At 43.0% G+C, this 12,589-nt stretch overlaps 2 non-coding genes across 2 annotated transcripts; both read right to left on the reverse strand.

Moving 5' to 3' along the window:
* Window positions 1-9,440: 9,440 nt before the first annotated feature.
* trnaa-agc (transfer RNA alanine (anticodon AGC)) lies at window positions 9,441-9,512 on the reverse strand. Its single transcript has one exon. It is a non-coding gene; the product is annotated as a tRNA-Ala (tRNA).
* A 462-nt stretch (window positions 9,513-9,974) lies between these two features.
* trnat-agu (transfer RNA threonine (anticodon AGU)) lies at window positions 9,975-10,047 on the reverse strand. Its single transcript has one exon. It is a non-coding gene; the product is annotated as a tRNA-Thr (tRNA).
* Window positions 10,048-12,589: the final 2,542 nt, after the last annotated feature.

Genomic DNA, 12,589 nt, shown 5'->3' on the forward strand with positions numbered 1-12,589 from the left:
ACATTCCCACAGAGAACCACAGCTACTGTCTGAAAAAGGTCTGGTGGACTTTGATCAAGGAAACACTCCTTAATTCAATTCACTCGGCTGAGAAAATCACCTTTGATTCCTCCTCACCTGCTGGAACCCACTTTATATTTATTATTATTATTATTATTATTATTATTATTATTATTATTATTATTATTATTATTATTATTATTAGTATTATTAGTAGTATTATTATTATTATTATTATTATTATCATTATTATTATTATTATTATTATTATTATTATTATTATTATTATTATTATTATTATTATTATAGTTTATATTCAAAACATGTGCAATATCTGTCCACCTCACATACATCCTACCTGCTTCTTTTGCAGTTTTTCCTTTCTTTCCCGTACTGCACTACTTTTTATTTTATACTGTTCATATTTCGTAATTATATATTTTTTTACCTTTTTTACCCTTTTAAGATAAGACAATCTAGTGTAATCTTCAAGCCTGTATAAGGAATAAACATCTTGTTTCCTGGTACAAAAGGGCAGCCCCCCCATAAAACCACAGTCCTCATTCAGCTAATCTGACGTAGACTCTCTCATCGGGATCGGATCCTTTTATTTCCACCACACTAACGACATTGTTCAAACAAAAATAACACAAATATAAATGTGTTTACAGTTTTTTACGATTGTTTACACACTAAAATAAAAATGTCCACACAATTTACGAAATTCTACTCCAAGGAGCAAAACATCTCCACAGATTTGCACAACATTACACACAATGTCTGCTTCACCCTTTCTGCAAAACATTACACACAGTGATTTGTAAAACTCTACACACATTTTCACACCGTAGACACTGATAAGGATTGTGAGGTTACTTTCTTGTCATTACAAAGCCCCGGATTGCCAATGACCACACTCATGAACAAACTGGATAATCACATCCACCAGGTGTGGAAGCACACATGTGCTCATTTGAAAACGCAGCAGTCAGGTGTGCTATAAAAGGCAGCAGGTGAGTTGTCTTCAACAAAAATGGAAGGAGCTATAAGAAGAAGAGGAAGAGTGAGAATGAGAGGGGGAGCTCAAAGAGGAGATGAAGGAGGTAGGGGAGGAGGAGAAGGAGGTAGAGGAGGAGGCCCAGGTAGAGGAAGAGGAGAAGAAGGAGGTAGAGGAGGAGGAGAAGGAGGTAGAGGAAGAGGAGAAGGAGGTAGAGGAAGAAGAAGAAGAAGAAGAAGAAGAAGAAGAGTGAGAATGAGAGGGGGAGCTCAAAGAGGAGATGAGGGAGGTAGAGGAAGAGGAGAAGGAGGAGGTAGAGGAGGAGGAGAAGGAGGTAGAGGAAGAGGAGAAGAAGGAGGTAGAGGAGGAGGAGAAGGAGGTAGAGGAGGAGGAGAAGGAAGTAGAGGAGGAGGCCCAGGTAGAGGAAGAGGAGAAGGAGGTAGAGGAAGAGGAGAAGGAGGTAGAGGAGGAGGAGAAGGAGGTAGAGGAAGAGGAGAAGGAGGTAGAGGAGGAGGCCCAGGTAGAGGAAGAGGAGAAGGAGGTAGAGGAAGAGGAGAAGGAGGTAGAGGAGGAGGCCCAGGTAGAGGAAGAGGAGAAGGAGGTAGAGGAGGAGGCCCAAGTAGAGGAAGAGGAGAAGAAGAAGGAAGTAGAGGAGGAGGCCCAGGTAGAGGAAGAGGAGAAGGAGGTAGAGGAAGAGGAGAAGGAGGTAGAGGAGGAGGCCCAGGTAGAGGAAGAGGAGAAGGAGGTAGAGGAGGAGGCTCAGGTAGAGGAAGAGGAGAAGAAGGACTTGAAGAGTTGATAGAACCTGAACAAAGAAGACGAGGACCAAATTTGACTCTTGAAATCCGTGCAACACTTATTGAGCATGTCATCAACCATGGACTGACACTGATGGAAGCTGGACAAAGAGTTCAACCTAATCTCAGCAAAAATACTGTTGCGTCAGTAATTCGGACATTTGGTCGAGAAAACAGCTAAGCTAACCACACTGTACATTGAAACTGAATCTTGCTGTACTTATCATCAATATTGTTTACTATGACATTTGACAGTAGGCTGCACGTGTATTTGTTTAGATATATTTTTTTTACATAGGATTGAGGGTCGAGGACACCGAGGTGGAAGGCGCCCTATGTTCACTCTGCACAAGAGGCGGCCATTGTGAACATGGTTTTGACCAATAATTGTATCAGGCTGCGAGAAATCCAAGCCAATATCATCAATGATGACCATATTTTCAATAACATCCAACGAGTCTCTCTGTCAACATTAGGTCGAATCCTCAAGAAAAATCTAATAAACATGAAGCAACTGTATCGGGTACCATTTGACAGAAAATCAGAGCGAGTGAAACATCTGCGCAATGAGTATGTGGAGGTATGTATTGTTCATCTTACTATGGTGTGGTATTGTGCACTGCTCATAATGTTCTGGCACAAAAAATACTGTGCAATACATATCGAATAGCATCCTATTGTCTTTTACTGTGTTTCAGAGAGTCTTGCAAATGGATGCAGAAGAAATTCAACATGAATTTATATATGTGGATGAGGCTGGATTTAACCTTGCGAAAACAAGAAGAAGAGGGAGAAATGTAATTGGACACAGGGCAATCACCAATGTGCCAGGGCAGCGAGGGGGTAACGTCACCCTTTGCCCTGCTATTTCACAAAATGGGGTCCTCCACCACCATGCAAATCTGGGACCCTATAATCCAAATCTAATACTTGTATTTCTTGACAGACTGCACGAGATTGTCACAGCATTAAACCAAGTGGACCAAATGCGGTACATTGTCGTTTGGGACAATGTCTCATTCCATCGGGCTGCTCTGGTCCAGAATTGGTTCCATGAGCACCCTGAATTTGAAGTCTTATACCTTCCCCCTTACTCCCCCTTCCTGAGTCCAATAGAAGAGTTTTTTTCAGCATGGCGGTGGAAGGTGTACGACCTGCGGCCCTATGACCGTTTGCCCCTCATTCAGGCCATGGAGCAGGCCTGTGATGATATCCAAGCAGCTTCTGTGCAGGGGTGGATTCGTCACACGAGGCCACTCTTCCAACGGTGCCTTGCCAATGAAGACATACTGTGATGTGGATGAAATCTTATGGCCTCATCCAGCCAGACGGAGAGATGATGAATGGTTACAGTATTCTTTTTGCTTTTGCAGTAGTTTTTTTTTTCACAGTCAAAGTGTATGTACTTCATGCAGTAATTTTTATTTGTTTACGGATTGTATTTGTTTCATTGATTTCATTGTTGGTTGATTACTGTAACTGATTATGGTAAGAAATACTGTAAGTATTGAAATAAATACTTGAAATATTCAGTCTGCAGCATCAGTGTTGTGCAGTGCTTGGTAAGTTTATAGTAGACCTATTTGTGTACATTCTCACTATATCTCAAACTAATCATGAAGAATGTTGTGGGTTTGTCACTATTTTTTTGACATCTAAATTATCCCTTACATAACAATGTCTGGCCAAAAATTTAGCACATGCTATTTCTTAGAATCAGTTTTTTTACAAATGTATTTTTTATTTATCACAGCAGTGTGAAACTGGCTGCAATAGTGTCTGATCATTGAGGACTGTGTTGGTTAAATGAAAACAAATAACATTTTCACAAATATGTGTATATGTTTTTACTGAAGTTTGTCATTTTGCAAACAATCTAGGACTTATACAAATTGAGTGTTGTGTTTGGATAATTGTGATTATATTTTGAAAAAAAAGAACCCAGTTTTCAAAATAGCGTGTAAACAACTGAAAAAAACTGTAATTGCCCTCTGGCCAATGACATTTCTTCCCCTCCTTCTGACCTTTGAGAGGTTGAACCCCGCCTCGTCTATGTAGATGAACTCATGCTGAATGGCCTCAGCATCCATTTGTAAAACTCTCTAAAATACAGTGAAAGACAAGATTGTGTAGTTCAGCATAGATTTAGTGTACAGTACATGTACATGTAAAAAAAAAAGGTTATGTGTGCAGTATGCAACATCAGAGTGCTAAAGTGAACAATACACACCTCCACATACTCATGGCGCAGCTGTTTGACCCTCTCTGAGTTCCTCTCAAAAGGCACTCGGTAGATCTGCTTCATTTGTACCTGATGTGCCTTCAGGATACGAGCTATGGTGGACAGAGAGACCAGATTCACATTCTGAAAGATGATTTGGTCTTCAATCATTTTGGCCTGGATTTCACGAAGCCTGATGGCATTATTTACCAAAACCATATTCACAATCTCCCTCTCCTGCAGTGGTGTGAAAATGGGAGCCCTTCCTCCTCGTTGTACTCGACCCTCAATCCTATGTAGAACAAAATACATGTAACCTACTGTAAAATGTCACAGGAAGGGGTATCAAAAGTGCTGATATGGGGTGCAGACAGTAAGAAGCTGTAAACAGGTATTTTTGTACCTGTTTTCCAGTCTGAATGCCCTTATGACAGATGCCACGGTGAATCTGCTGAGATTTCCCTCAGCGTCAATCCATGGTTCACAACATGGTCCACAAGAGTTGCACGAATTTCATTGCTTAAAGTTGGACCTCTTCTCCTTTCAGCTTCACCTCTTCCTGCTTGAAGTCTTCCTCTTCCTCTTCCTCTTCCTCGGCCTCTACCTCTACCACGGCCTCTACCTCCTTCTCCGATTCCCCCTCTCATCCTCACTCTTCCTCTTCCTCTTCCTTCCATTTTGGTTAAATTTGGTGAAATCACCTGCTGCATTTTTATAGTGCTTAAACCTGATTGGTGTGTCTACAATTAAGCAATCTTGTGTTTGCACACCTGATGGCAGTGTTCAATCAACTGGCTCATAGGTGTGGTCATTTGACAGTCAGTGCTTTAGAAGTGCAAGGAAGTGACATCTTGATTTACTTTTGTGTCTAATGCATAGACGTGTGTGTTAGTGTTTCAAATCACTGTGTGTATTGTTTTGCACAAAGTGTGAATGGACTCATTGTGCTTACAGTGGTGCAAATCTGGGGCCGAGTTTTGCTCCTTGAGTGTAAGGTTTTGATAATTGGGCAAAACTTTAGATCTTAGTGTTTATTCAATCGTAAAAAACTGTAATCGCGGTATCTTAGCTCAGATTGTGATTGGATCTCTAGACTTGGGACGGTTGCTGCTCGTGTTTTGGTCGGTTCCGTGTTGGTTTCGTGTTTCGTTTATAATAATAATAATGACTTGGATTTATATAGCGCCCTTCAAGGCACCCAGAGTGCTTTACAGAGATCATTATTCATTCATACACATCCTCACTGGTGGTGGTAAACTACGTTTTGTAGCCACAGCTTCCCTGGGGCAGACTTATGGTTTTTATTGCAGATTTCCAGTGCTCGATGTGTGCCTCCATGTGTTCTTGCTTCCTGGTTTGGTGGCAAAAATGGTTGTTCGTTCAAAAAAAGAATGTCTTCACACGTCAGCTGTCTTTCTAGAGTTTTAATAAAAGAAAAAACATTCAATGAATGGAGATCACACAGAGCAGCATGATCAGAAGATTGTTATGGAGCAGTCAGCCATGAAATGACCAGGGGCCTCATTTATAAAAGAGTGTGTAGGATTCATACTAAAAGTGCAAGTACACCCAAAAGCCGTAGAGAAAGGAAAAAAAAAAAAAAAAAAAAAAATATATATATATATATATATATAATAATAATAATAACTAGAACATTTCTGGAAATTTTGATATGGGCATGCCCTACCGCCCATTCGTCCCCTCTTGCTGCTTTGGTTTGGGGCTGTAGTGGTTGTGTTTAGGGTGGTTCTATGTCAGTTTGAGGTGTTTTTACGCTTGTATTTCATTCATTCCTGTGCTCCCAATAGTTATTAATGGGGCGCGCTTTTTGGCATCTAGCGTTGCCACGGTAACGCTTTTGACTGAGAATAGTAATGCCCATCGAGGCAAGATGGAGACGCATCTAACGATGTATGCCGTGCATGGGTGCATGTTCCGGTTCAGGCTACGTTAACGGATAGGTTTTTTTTTTCACCATGGTACAAAACCCCATCCGAATGAATGGGGCCATTTGGCCTGGATTTTGACATAAAATTTCCTTAAATCCCAGCTTCATGAAATTTGAGTATGTTGAAGTCCACAGCGTGCCGAGTCAGGGGACATTTGTACGATGTCTCTACGATAACCTGTTGCCTAGCAACAAGCATCCAAATTCAAACAGAAATTAAAAAAAAAATGAAAGGTCAATATCGCGAAAACTGTAGTAATTAGCATAATGAGGTTGTAGGGTCCGTTAGTGCCAATCGGGCCGAGTGTTTGAAAGTTTCAACGATGTCTCTACGATAAAGTTCGGCCGAGCAATAAGCGTCAGAATTTTCGCCTTTTTTTTTGCTTTTTGGCGTCTAGCGTTGCCACGGTAACACTTTTTACTGAGAAAAGTAATGCCCATCGAGGAACTATGGAGACGCATCCAACGATGTATGCCATGTATGGGTGCATGTTCCGGTTCAGGCTATGTTAACGGATAGGTTTTTTTTTCACCATGGTAAAAAACTCCATCCGAATGAATGGGGCCATGTGGCCTGGATTTTGACATAAAATTTCTTTAAATCCCAGCTTCATGAAATTTGAATATGTTGAAGTCCACAGCGTGCCGAGTTGGGAAACATTTTTACGATGTCTCTACGATAACCTGTTGCCTAGCAACAAGCGTCCAAAGTCAAACGGAAAAAAAAAAAAAAAAGAAAGGTCAATATCACAAAAACTGTAATACTTGGCATAATAAGGTTGTACGGTCGGTTACGGACAATCGGGCTGAGTGTTTGAAAGTTTGAACGATGTCTCTACGATAAAGTTCGGCCGAGCAATAAGCGTGGGAATTTTCGCCTTTTTTTTTGCTTTTTGGCAACTAGCGTTGCCACGGTAACCCCTATTACTGAGAAAAGTAATACCCATCGAATCACGATGGAGACGCATCCAACGATGTATGCCATGCATGGGTGCACGTTGCGGTTCGGGCCGTATTAACGGACGAAAAAAGAGTGCGGAATAATAATAAGAAAAGGGAAACCTTTTCTAGATACTAATATATCGCCTTCATTTTCATGTTTTTCCTCGTTTTTCCGACCGTGTTTTAGTTTTTGGGGATTTTTTTTTTCCACATCCGAGCGGGGTCATGCTGTACACCCGCTGGTGCGCAGTGGGACTTTTGCGACTTTAGCTTGTTAGCAAAATGCTAGCAACATTGCCCTTTGGGCCATTCTGGACGATTGCAATATGGTCATGCCACTACTTGGCATGCCCATAATAATAATAATTAATTTTATTTGGAGGCGCCTTTCACGACACCCAAGGTCACCTTACAGAATAAAAACACAAGAAATACAATTAAAAATACAATAAACATCCATACAAGCAACAAGACAAATAATATAACAGTAGACAAACAAACTGGTGGGAAGTAGTGCGTGATGTCCGGTTATAGTGAATGGGCAAGTTTGAACAGGTGGGTTTTGAGTTGTGTTTTGAAATTTGTTTTATGTGTGGGGGGAGGGAGTTCCAGAGTCTGGGTGCCGAGCAGCTGAAAGCTCGGGCACCCATGGTGCTAAGGTGTGAGGTGGGAGTGTAAAGGAGTCCAGCAGAGGTTGAGCGGAGGGTGCGGGGGGGGTGTAGTCTTGCAATAGGTCACAGAGGTAAGTGGGGGCTAGGTTGTGAAGGGCTTTGTGGGTGAGGAGGAGGTTTTTGTAAATGATACGGTATTGGACTGGGAGCCAGTGGAGTTGGATAAGAACGGGGGTGATGTGGTCCGATGACTTGGTGCGAGTGATGATCCGGGCGGCCGTATTCTGTATGAGTTGCAGTTTGTCGGTGAGTTTGGTTGGGAGGCCAGTGAAGAGGGCGTTGCAGTAATCAATACGGGATGTGATGAATGAGTGGACCAGGATTTCTGTGCTGGATTGGGACAGTGCTGGACGGAGTCTGGAGATGTTGCGGAGGTGGAAGAATGCAGTCCGGGTGATGTTATGGATGTGAGGTGCAAATTAAAGTGTGCTGTCCAAAATGACGCCGAGGCTCTTGACGTGGGGGGAAAAGGGTACCGGAAAGCCGTCGATGATGATGGGAAGGGCGGGAGAGGGTTGTGACTTGGTGAGGGTGGATTTGGAGCCGATGAGAAGAGCCTCAGTTTTATTGCCGTTGAGTTTTAAGAAGATATTGCTCATCCAGGTATTGATGTCATGTAGGCAGGTGGTGAGGGAAGTGGGAGGAATGGCAGCGGTGGGGTTGGAGGAGATATATATCTGAGTGTCATCGGCGTAAGTGTGAAAATGGACCCTATGGTGACGGAGAATTGAACCTAGGGGTAGGAGGTAGATGGTGAAGAGAAGTGGACCCAATACTGACCCCTGGGGGACACCCATTGTGACACCCGTGCACCCAGATTTATGGTTCCGTAGTTGGACAAACTGTTGACGGTCAGTGAGGTATGATGAAATATCTATATATATATATACACACAGTATAGTAAATACAAGATAGTAAATATATACATGCCACTCAATAAAGGGTAAAGACACCGCATAAACACCAGGCAAGTCGTCATAAAATGCAGTGCCCTTAGCCCTACAGTAATAGGTCCACGACATATCTACACAAATCCATATTATAACAAAACACTCATGTCAAACTCAACATTTAGGCCCTTAGGGTAAAGACAGTCCAATGTGTGTATCCAAAAGAGCTCCCTTCCACATAATATTCTGTCAATGTCACCTCCTCTTGGCAACTGTACATGCTCAATTCCCTGGAAACGGAGGGAAGAGATGGGATGAGACAAAGCATTAAAATGGCTGGGAACTGGATAGTTAGGATCAGCACGTCCGATGGAACTTTTATGTTCACTAATTCTCTGCTTCAGACTACGTATAGTTTTGCCTACATACACCATGTTGCAGGGGCATTTGAGTATGTGAATCACATGTTTAGTGTTACATGTAATGAAACCTCTCACCGGGTAACTTTTTCCAGACCTGGGATGTTTAGTCAAAAGATTTTTTACAAATTAAAAAACTTCAGAAATGAAAAGGTCTTAGGTGGTGCAATGGTAGCGGGTCTGACTCCAGATCAGAAGGTTATATGTTCAACTCACATCAGGGTCAAAATGAAGTTTCAGTTTAGTTTTATCCATCCTCACGAGTTCACCAACCAGACTTACTTTAGCTGCAACAGAAAACTTTGATATGTAACTTGTTCAACTCTGAACCATCAGCTGCCTTGATGAAAGGAGGAACAAAATTAATTTAAAAGGTGCAAGTTTATTTGTCTTCACATTTCATGTACAACTCAAAGTGTTCAAGTTGATGGTTGTGGCAGCAAGTCCAATTCGTTTTCTGAGTTTGTCCAACTCTCAACATAAATCATCCTTTATATAACAATTACTGTTACTGATTTATCTTCCTTAATGTATGAGGTGTAATGACACGTTCAATGGAGATGCCGGGGATTGAACCCGGGGCCTCATACATGCTAAGCATGCGCTCTACCACTGAGCTACATCCCCTTCTATGGGGGTTCCTGAGATCAGGCAGGCCAGGATAATACATAAGTATTTAGGATTTTTTTATTTCACAGAACAAATCACTGATTATTTTATTGCAGTGATAAGTAATTATAAACACAAACTGTTGGTGTCTGTGTTCTTGTAGTTTACTGTTTATTGAAAAAGTTGATCTTGAGAAAAGAGGATTAATTTCTAGACAACCGTAGAAAGGGCAATTCATGGATGATTGACATTGTGCCATACCTTCCATATTGTGGTTATACTTTACATGTCGGAGGGCCTGTTAAGACAGGAAGTTGTAAGAATAGAATGACAAAAACAGAGAGCATCCACGTTGACTAAGAGCAGGAATACTTTTGACAAAGTACTCTGCTATAAATAAGCAAGCATGTGAGAAATACTACCAGAACCAGAACTGAGAGATATGTGATCTTTCAGGCATCTCAAGCCATCTGAGTGTAGAGCCTCTGCTGGGACTTGAACCAGGATCTCCTGTTTACTAGACAGGTGCTTTGACCAACTAAGCCACAGGGCCTCCATGAAGACCCCGTTGAAATAAGCAGGTAGTTATAGCTCTGAAGCAGCTTCATGCCACCTCACTGTGCTACGTTTAGAGCACTAACCTCTGCAACGTCTGTGTACAGAGCAGAATACATCAGCAGTCCATCAACTTAACCTCTCATACCCCTTTTACACCAAGCTGGTTCCAGGGCTGGTTCTGGGCTAGAGCCAGACTTAGCACCAGTTCTTTGGTTTTACACAGCCTAAGCACCGGCTCCTGGCTCTCAAAACGGGTGCTACGCCAGCCCCTTTGAGCTGCTGGTCCAGCTCAAAGAACCAGTTACGCTGGGGGCGGGGCTGGGGACGGTGTTACTGAACAAACAGAGCAGAGTAAACCCGGAAGAGCGCCGTTTTTAAACAACGTAGCGTTGAAGACGGTGGTTAAGTTAGTAGACTCTTTTATTATTACATCCATTTATTTAATAATGGATGTAAAACAGAAGCAGCAGTGGTCTACGGTACAATCCACCAACAGTAACGTCTGCGGGCTCCGTGCCGCCGATGCAGCGGCGCAGCCTCGCGTCCGAGCCCGCGGGGGAGCGTTCCAGCCCCGGGACGCTTGGACGCGAGGCTGCGGAGCCCTCCGATGCAGCGCAGCTCCATCCATTTATTTCATAAAAATTCCCGGCCCGCGGGGACGCCTCCCAGCCCGCCGTTCTGGTTCCGCCGCGTTACACCAACGCAGAGCCTACGGCGGAGCTCCTGAGGAGAGGAGAGGAGCTGCTGGCTTTCGAGTCATATTTGTTAACAGGCCTTATTTGGATAAACTGAGCCCAGGTTGGGGATCTTAAAGGGTTACTTTACCTGAAAAAAATATTAAAACTTAATAAAGTGCCATATTAACAGCGCTACAGCAGGAATTAAAACAGCTTTTAACTGTCGGCTTCCTCATATGGTGTGACGATCGACGCAGAGCCTACGGCGTAGGTTACGCGGCGACGGGCGACGGGCGCCGTACCCTACGCCGTAGGGTCTGCGTCGATTTAACGCGGAACCATAAATCAGCTCCGGAGCCCGCAGTCAGCCAGAAATTCCGAAATTTTCAGAGCAAATTTCTTAACAGGCGTTATTTGGATAAACTGAGCCCAGGTTGGGGATCTTAAAGGGTTACTTTACCTGAAAAAATATTAAAACTTAATAAAGTGCCATATTAACAGTGCTACAGCTGAAATTAAAACAGCTTTTGGCTCTCAGCTTCCTGATCAGGGATCAGGGTGGGGATGAAAACGAGGGGGCGTGGTGACGTGATGACGTGGCTCTCTGGCCAGCTGCTGGCTAGCACCAGCTGTGTAAAAGCAACCGGTTCTTACTTAGAACCAGCCGCGAACCGGCTCTAGCTCCAGCACTAGCACCAGCCCTGGAACCAGCTTGGTGTAAAAGGGGTATCAGTTACGTTGTCTCCATGGTGATTCCTCCTACCAGAAACAACTGGGGCCAAACATATGAACATAACCTGCTGTGAGTCCAGTTGGACACAGGGCCTGCCATGCCAGTGCTGGAATTTATTCTTTTTTTTCCCCTTTTCTTTCACCCAACCCAACAGTCCCTTTATACAAGAAAGTGCTCGTATATATTTAAAAGTTTTTAATTCTAAGTTTTTTGGAAAGTTTACACGAGTACCTTTTAACCATTGGAGCCAGCCGGAGGGTGGATGTCCCATTTAATTTTAGAAAAAAAGGAAAAAACATTTGTTATCTCACCTCTCTTTTGGTGGATTTTTTTTTAGGGCCCTTTTGGGGTTCCCGCGTTCGGCTGGTGCCTGCAGCCTTAGTCTGGTCACTTCCTCCTGAAAGCTGGGCTCGCCAATTGTAGAGAACCCTTTTCAGGACCCCTACATAAACTAAGTTTTCTATAAGTAATAACACCTTCATCAATGGACTGAAGAAAAACACTGGAGTCAGGTTTTGGCTGGCGTTCCGTTCAAATACTGCAAAGGTCTTTATTGTAAGAATTACAATTTGTACCAAACACAGGAGAGCCGGCTTCCGGTAACCAACTCTGAAAGCTTTGTGGATTTGCTCCTCTTTTTATACTGTTCAAAAAGCCGGGGCCGCCCCCCAAGCCTCACCGATCTTCCTCCGTTATGGCCTCACTTGCCGTTTACTGGAGGAAGATGAAAACAATGTCTCCCATTTAGGCCCCCCACAAGACAGGGTTTGCCTTCAATTCAAGCCCAAACAGACCTTATATTTATGACATCACTGGTATATGTGAACAATTTAGTGCATACATATGACTTTCTGTCCATTCATGTCGACATTTGGCCCCGCACCTGTAAGTCTTCTGCAACCAAGTTCATCTCCCTTTCATTATCTGACTATCTTTATCTAATACGCTCCAATACTCTCCCTGTCTCACGCCGCTAGTTACATGTCTTGAGCAGATAATGTTTTTCAAATTCCCTTCCTCCGCTCCACATCTTAATGGTCGCATTGTCCAGAGCAGTTACATTTTCTTCTCCTCATACTGCGCCCCATGCTCATAAATTTGTGCTCATCTTTATCAGCGATACAGCT

This window comes from Cololabis saira, chromosome 23 (assembly GCF_033807715.1).
Source record: "Cololabis saira isolate AMF1-May2022 chromosome 23, fColSai1.1, whole genome shotgun sequence".
NCBI lineage: Eukaryota > Metazoa > Chordata > Actinopteri > Beloniformes > Belonidae > Cololabis > Cololabis saira.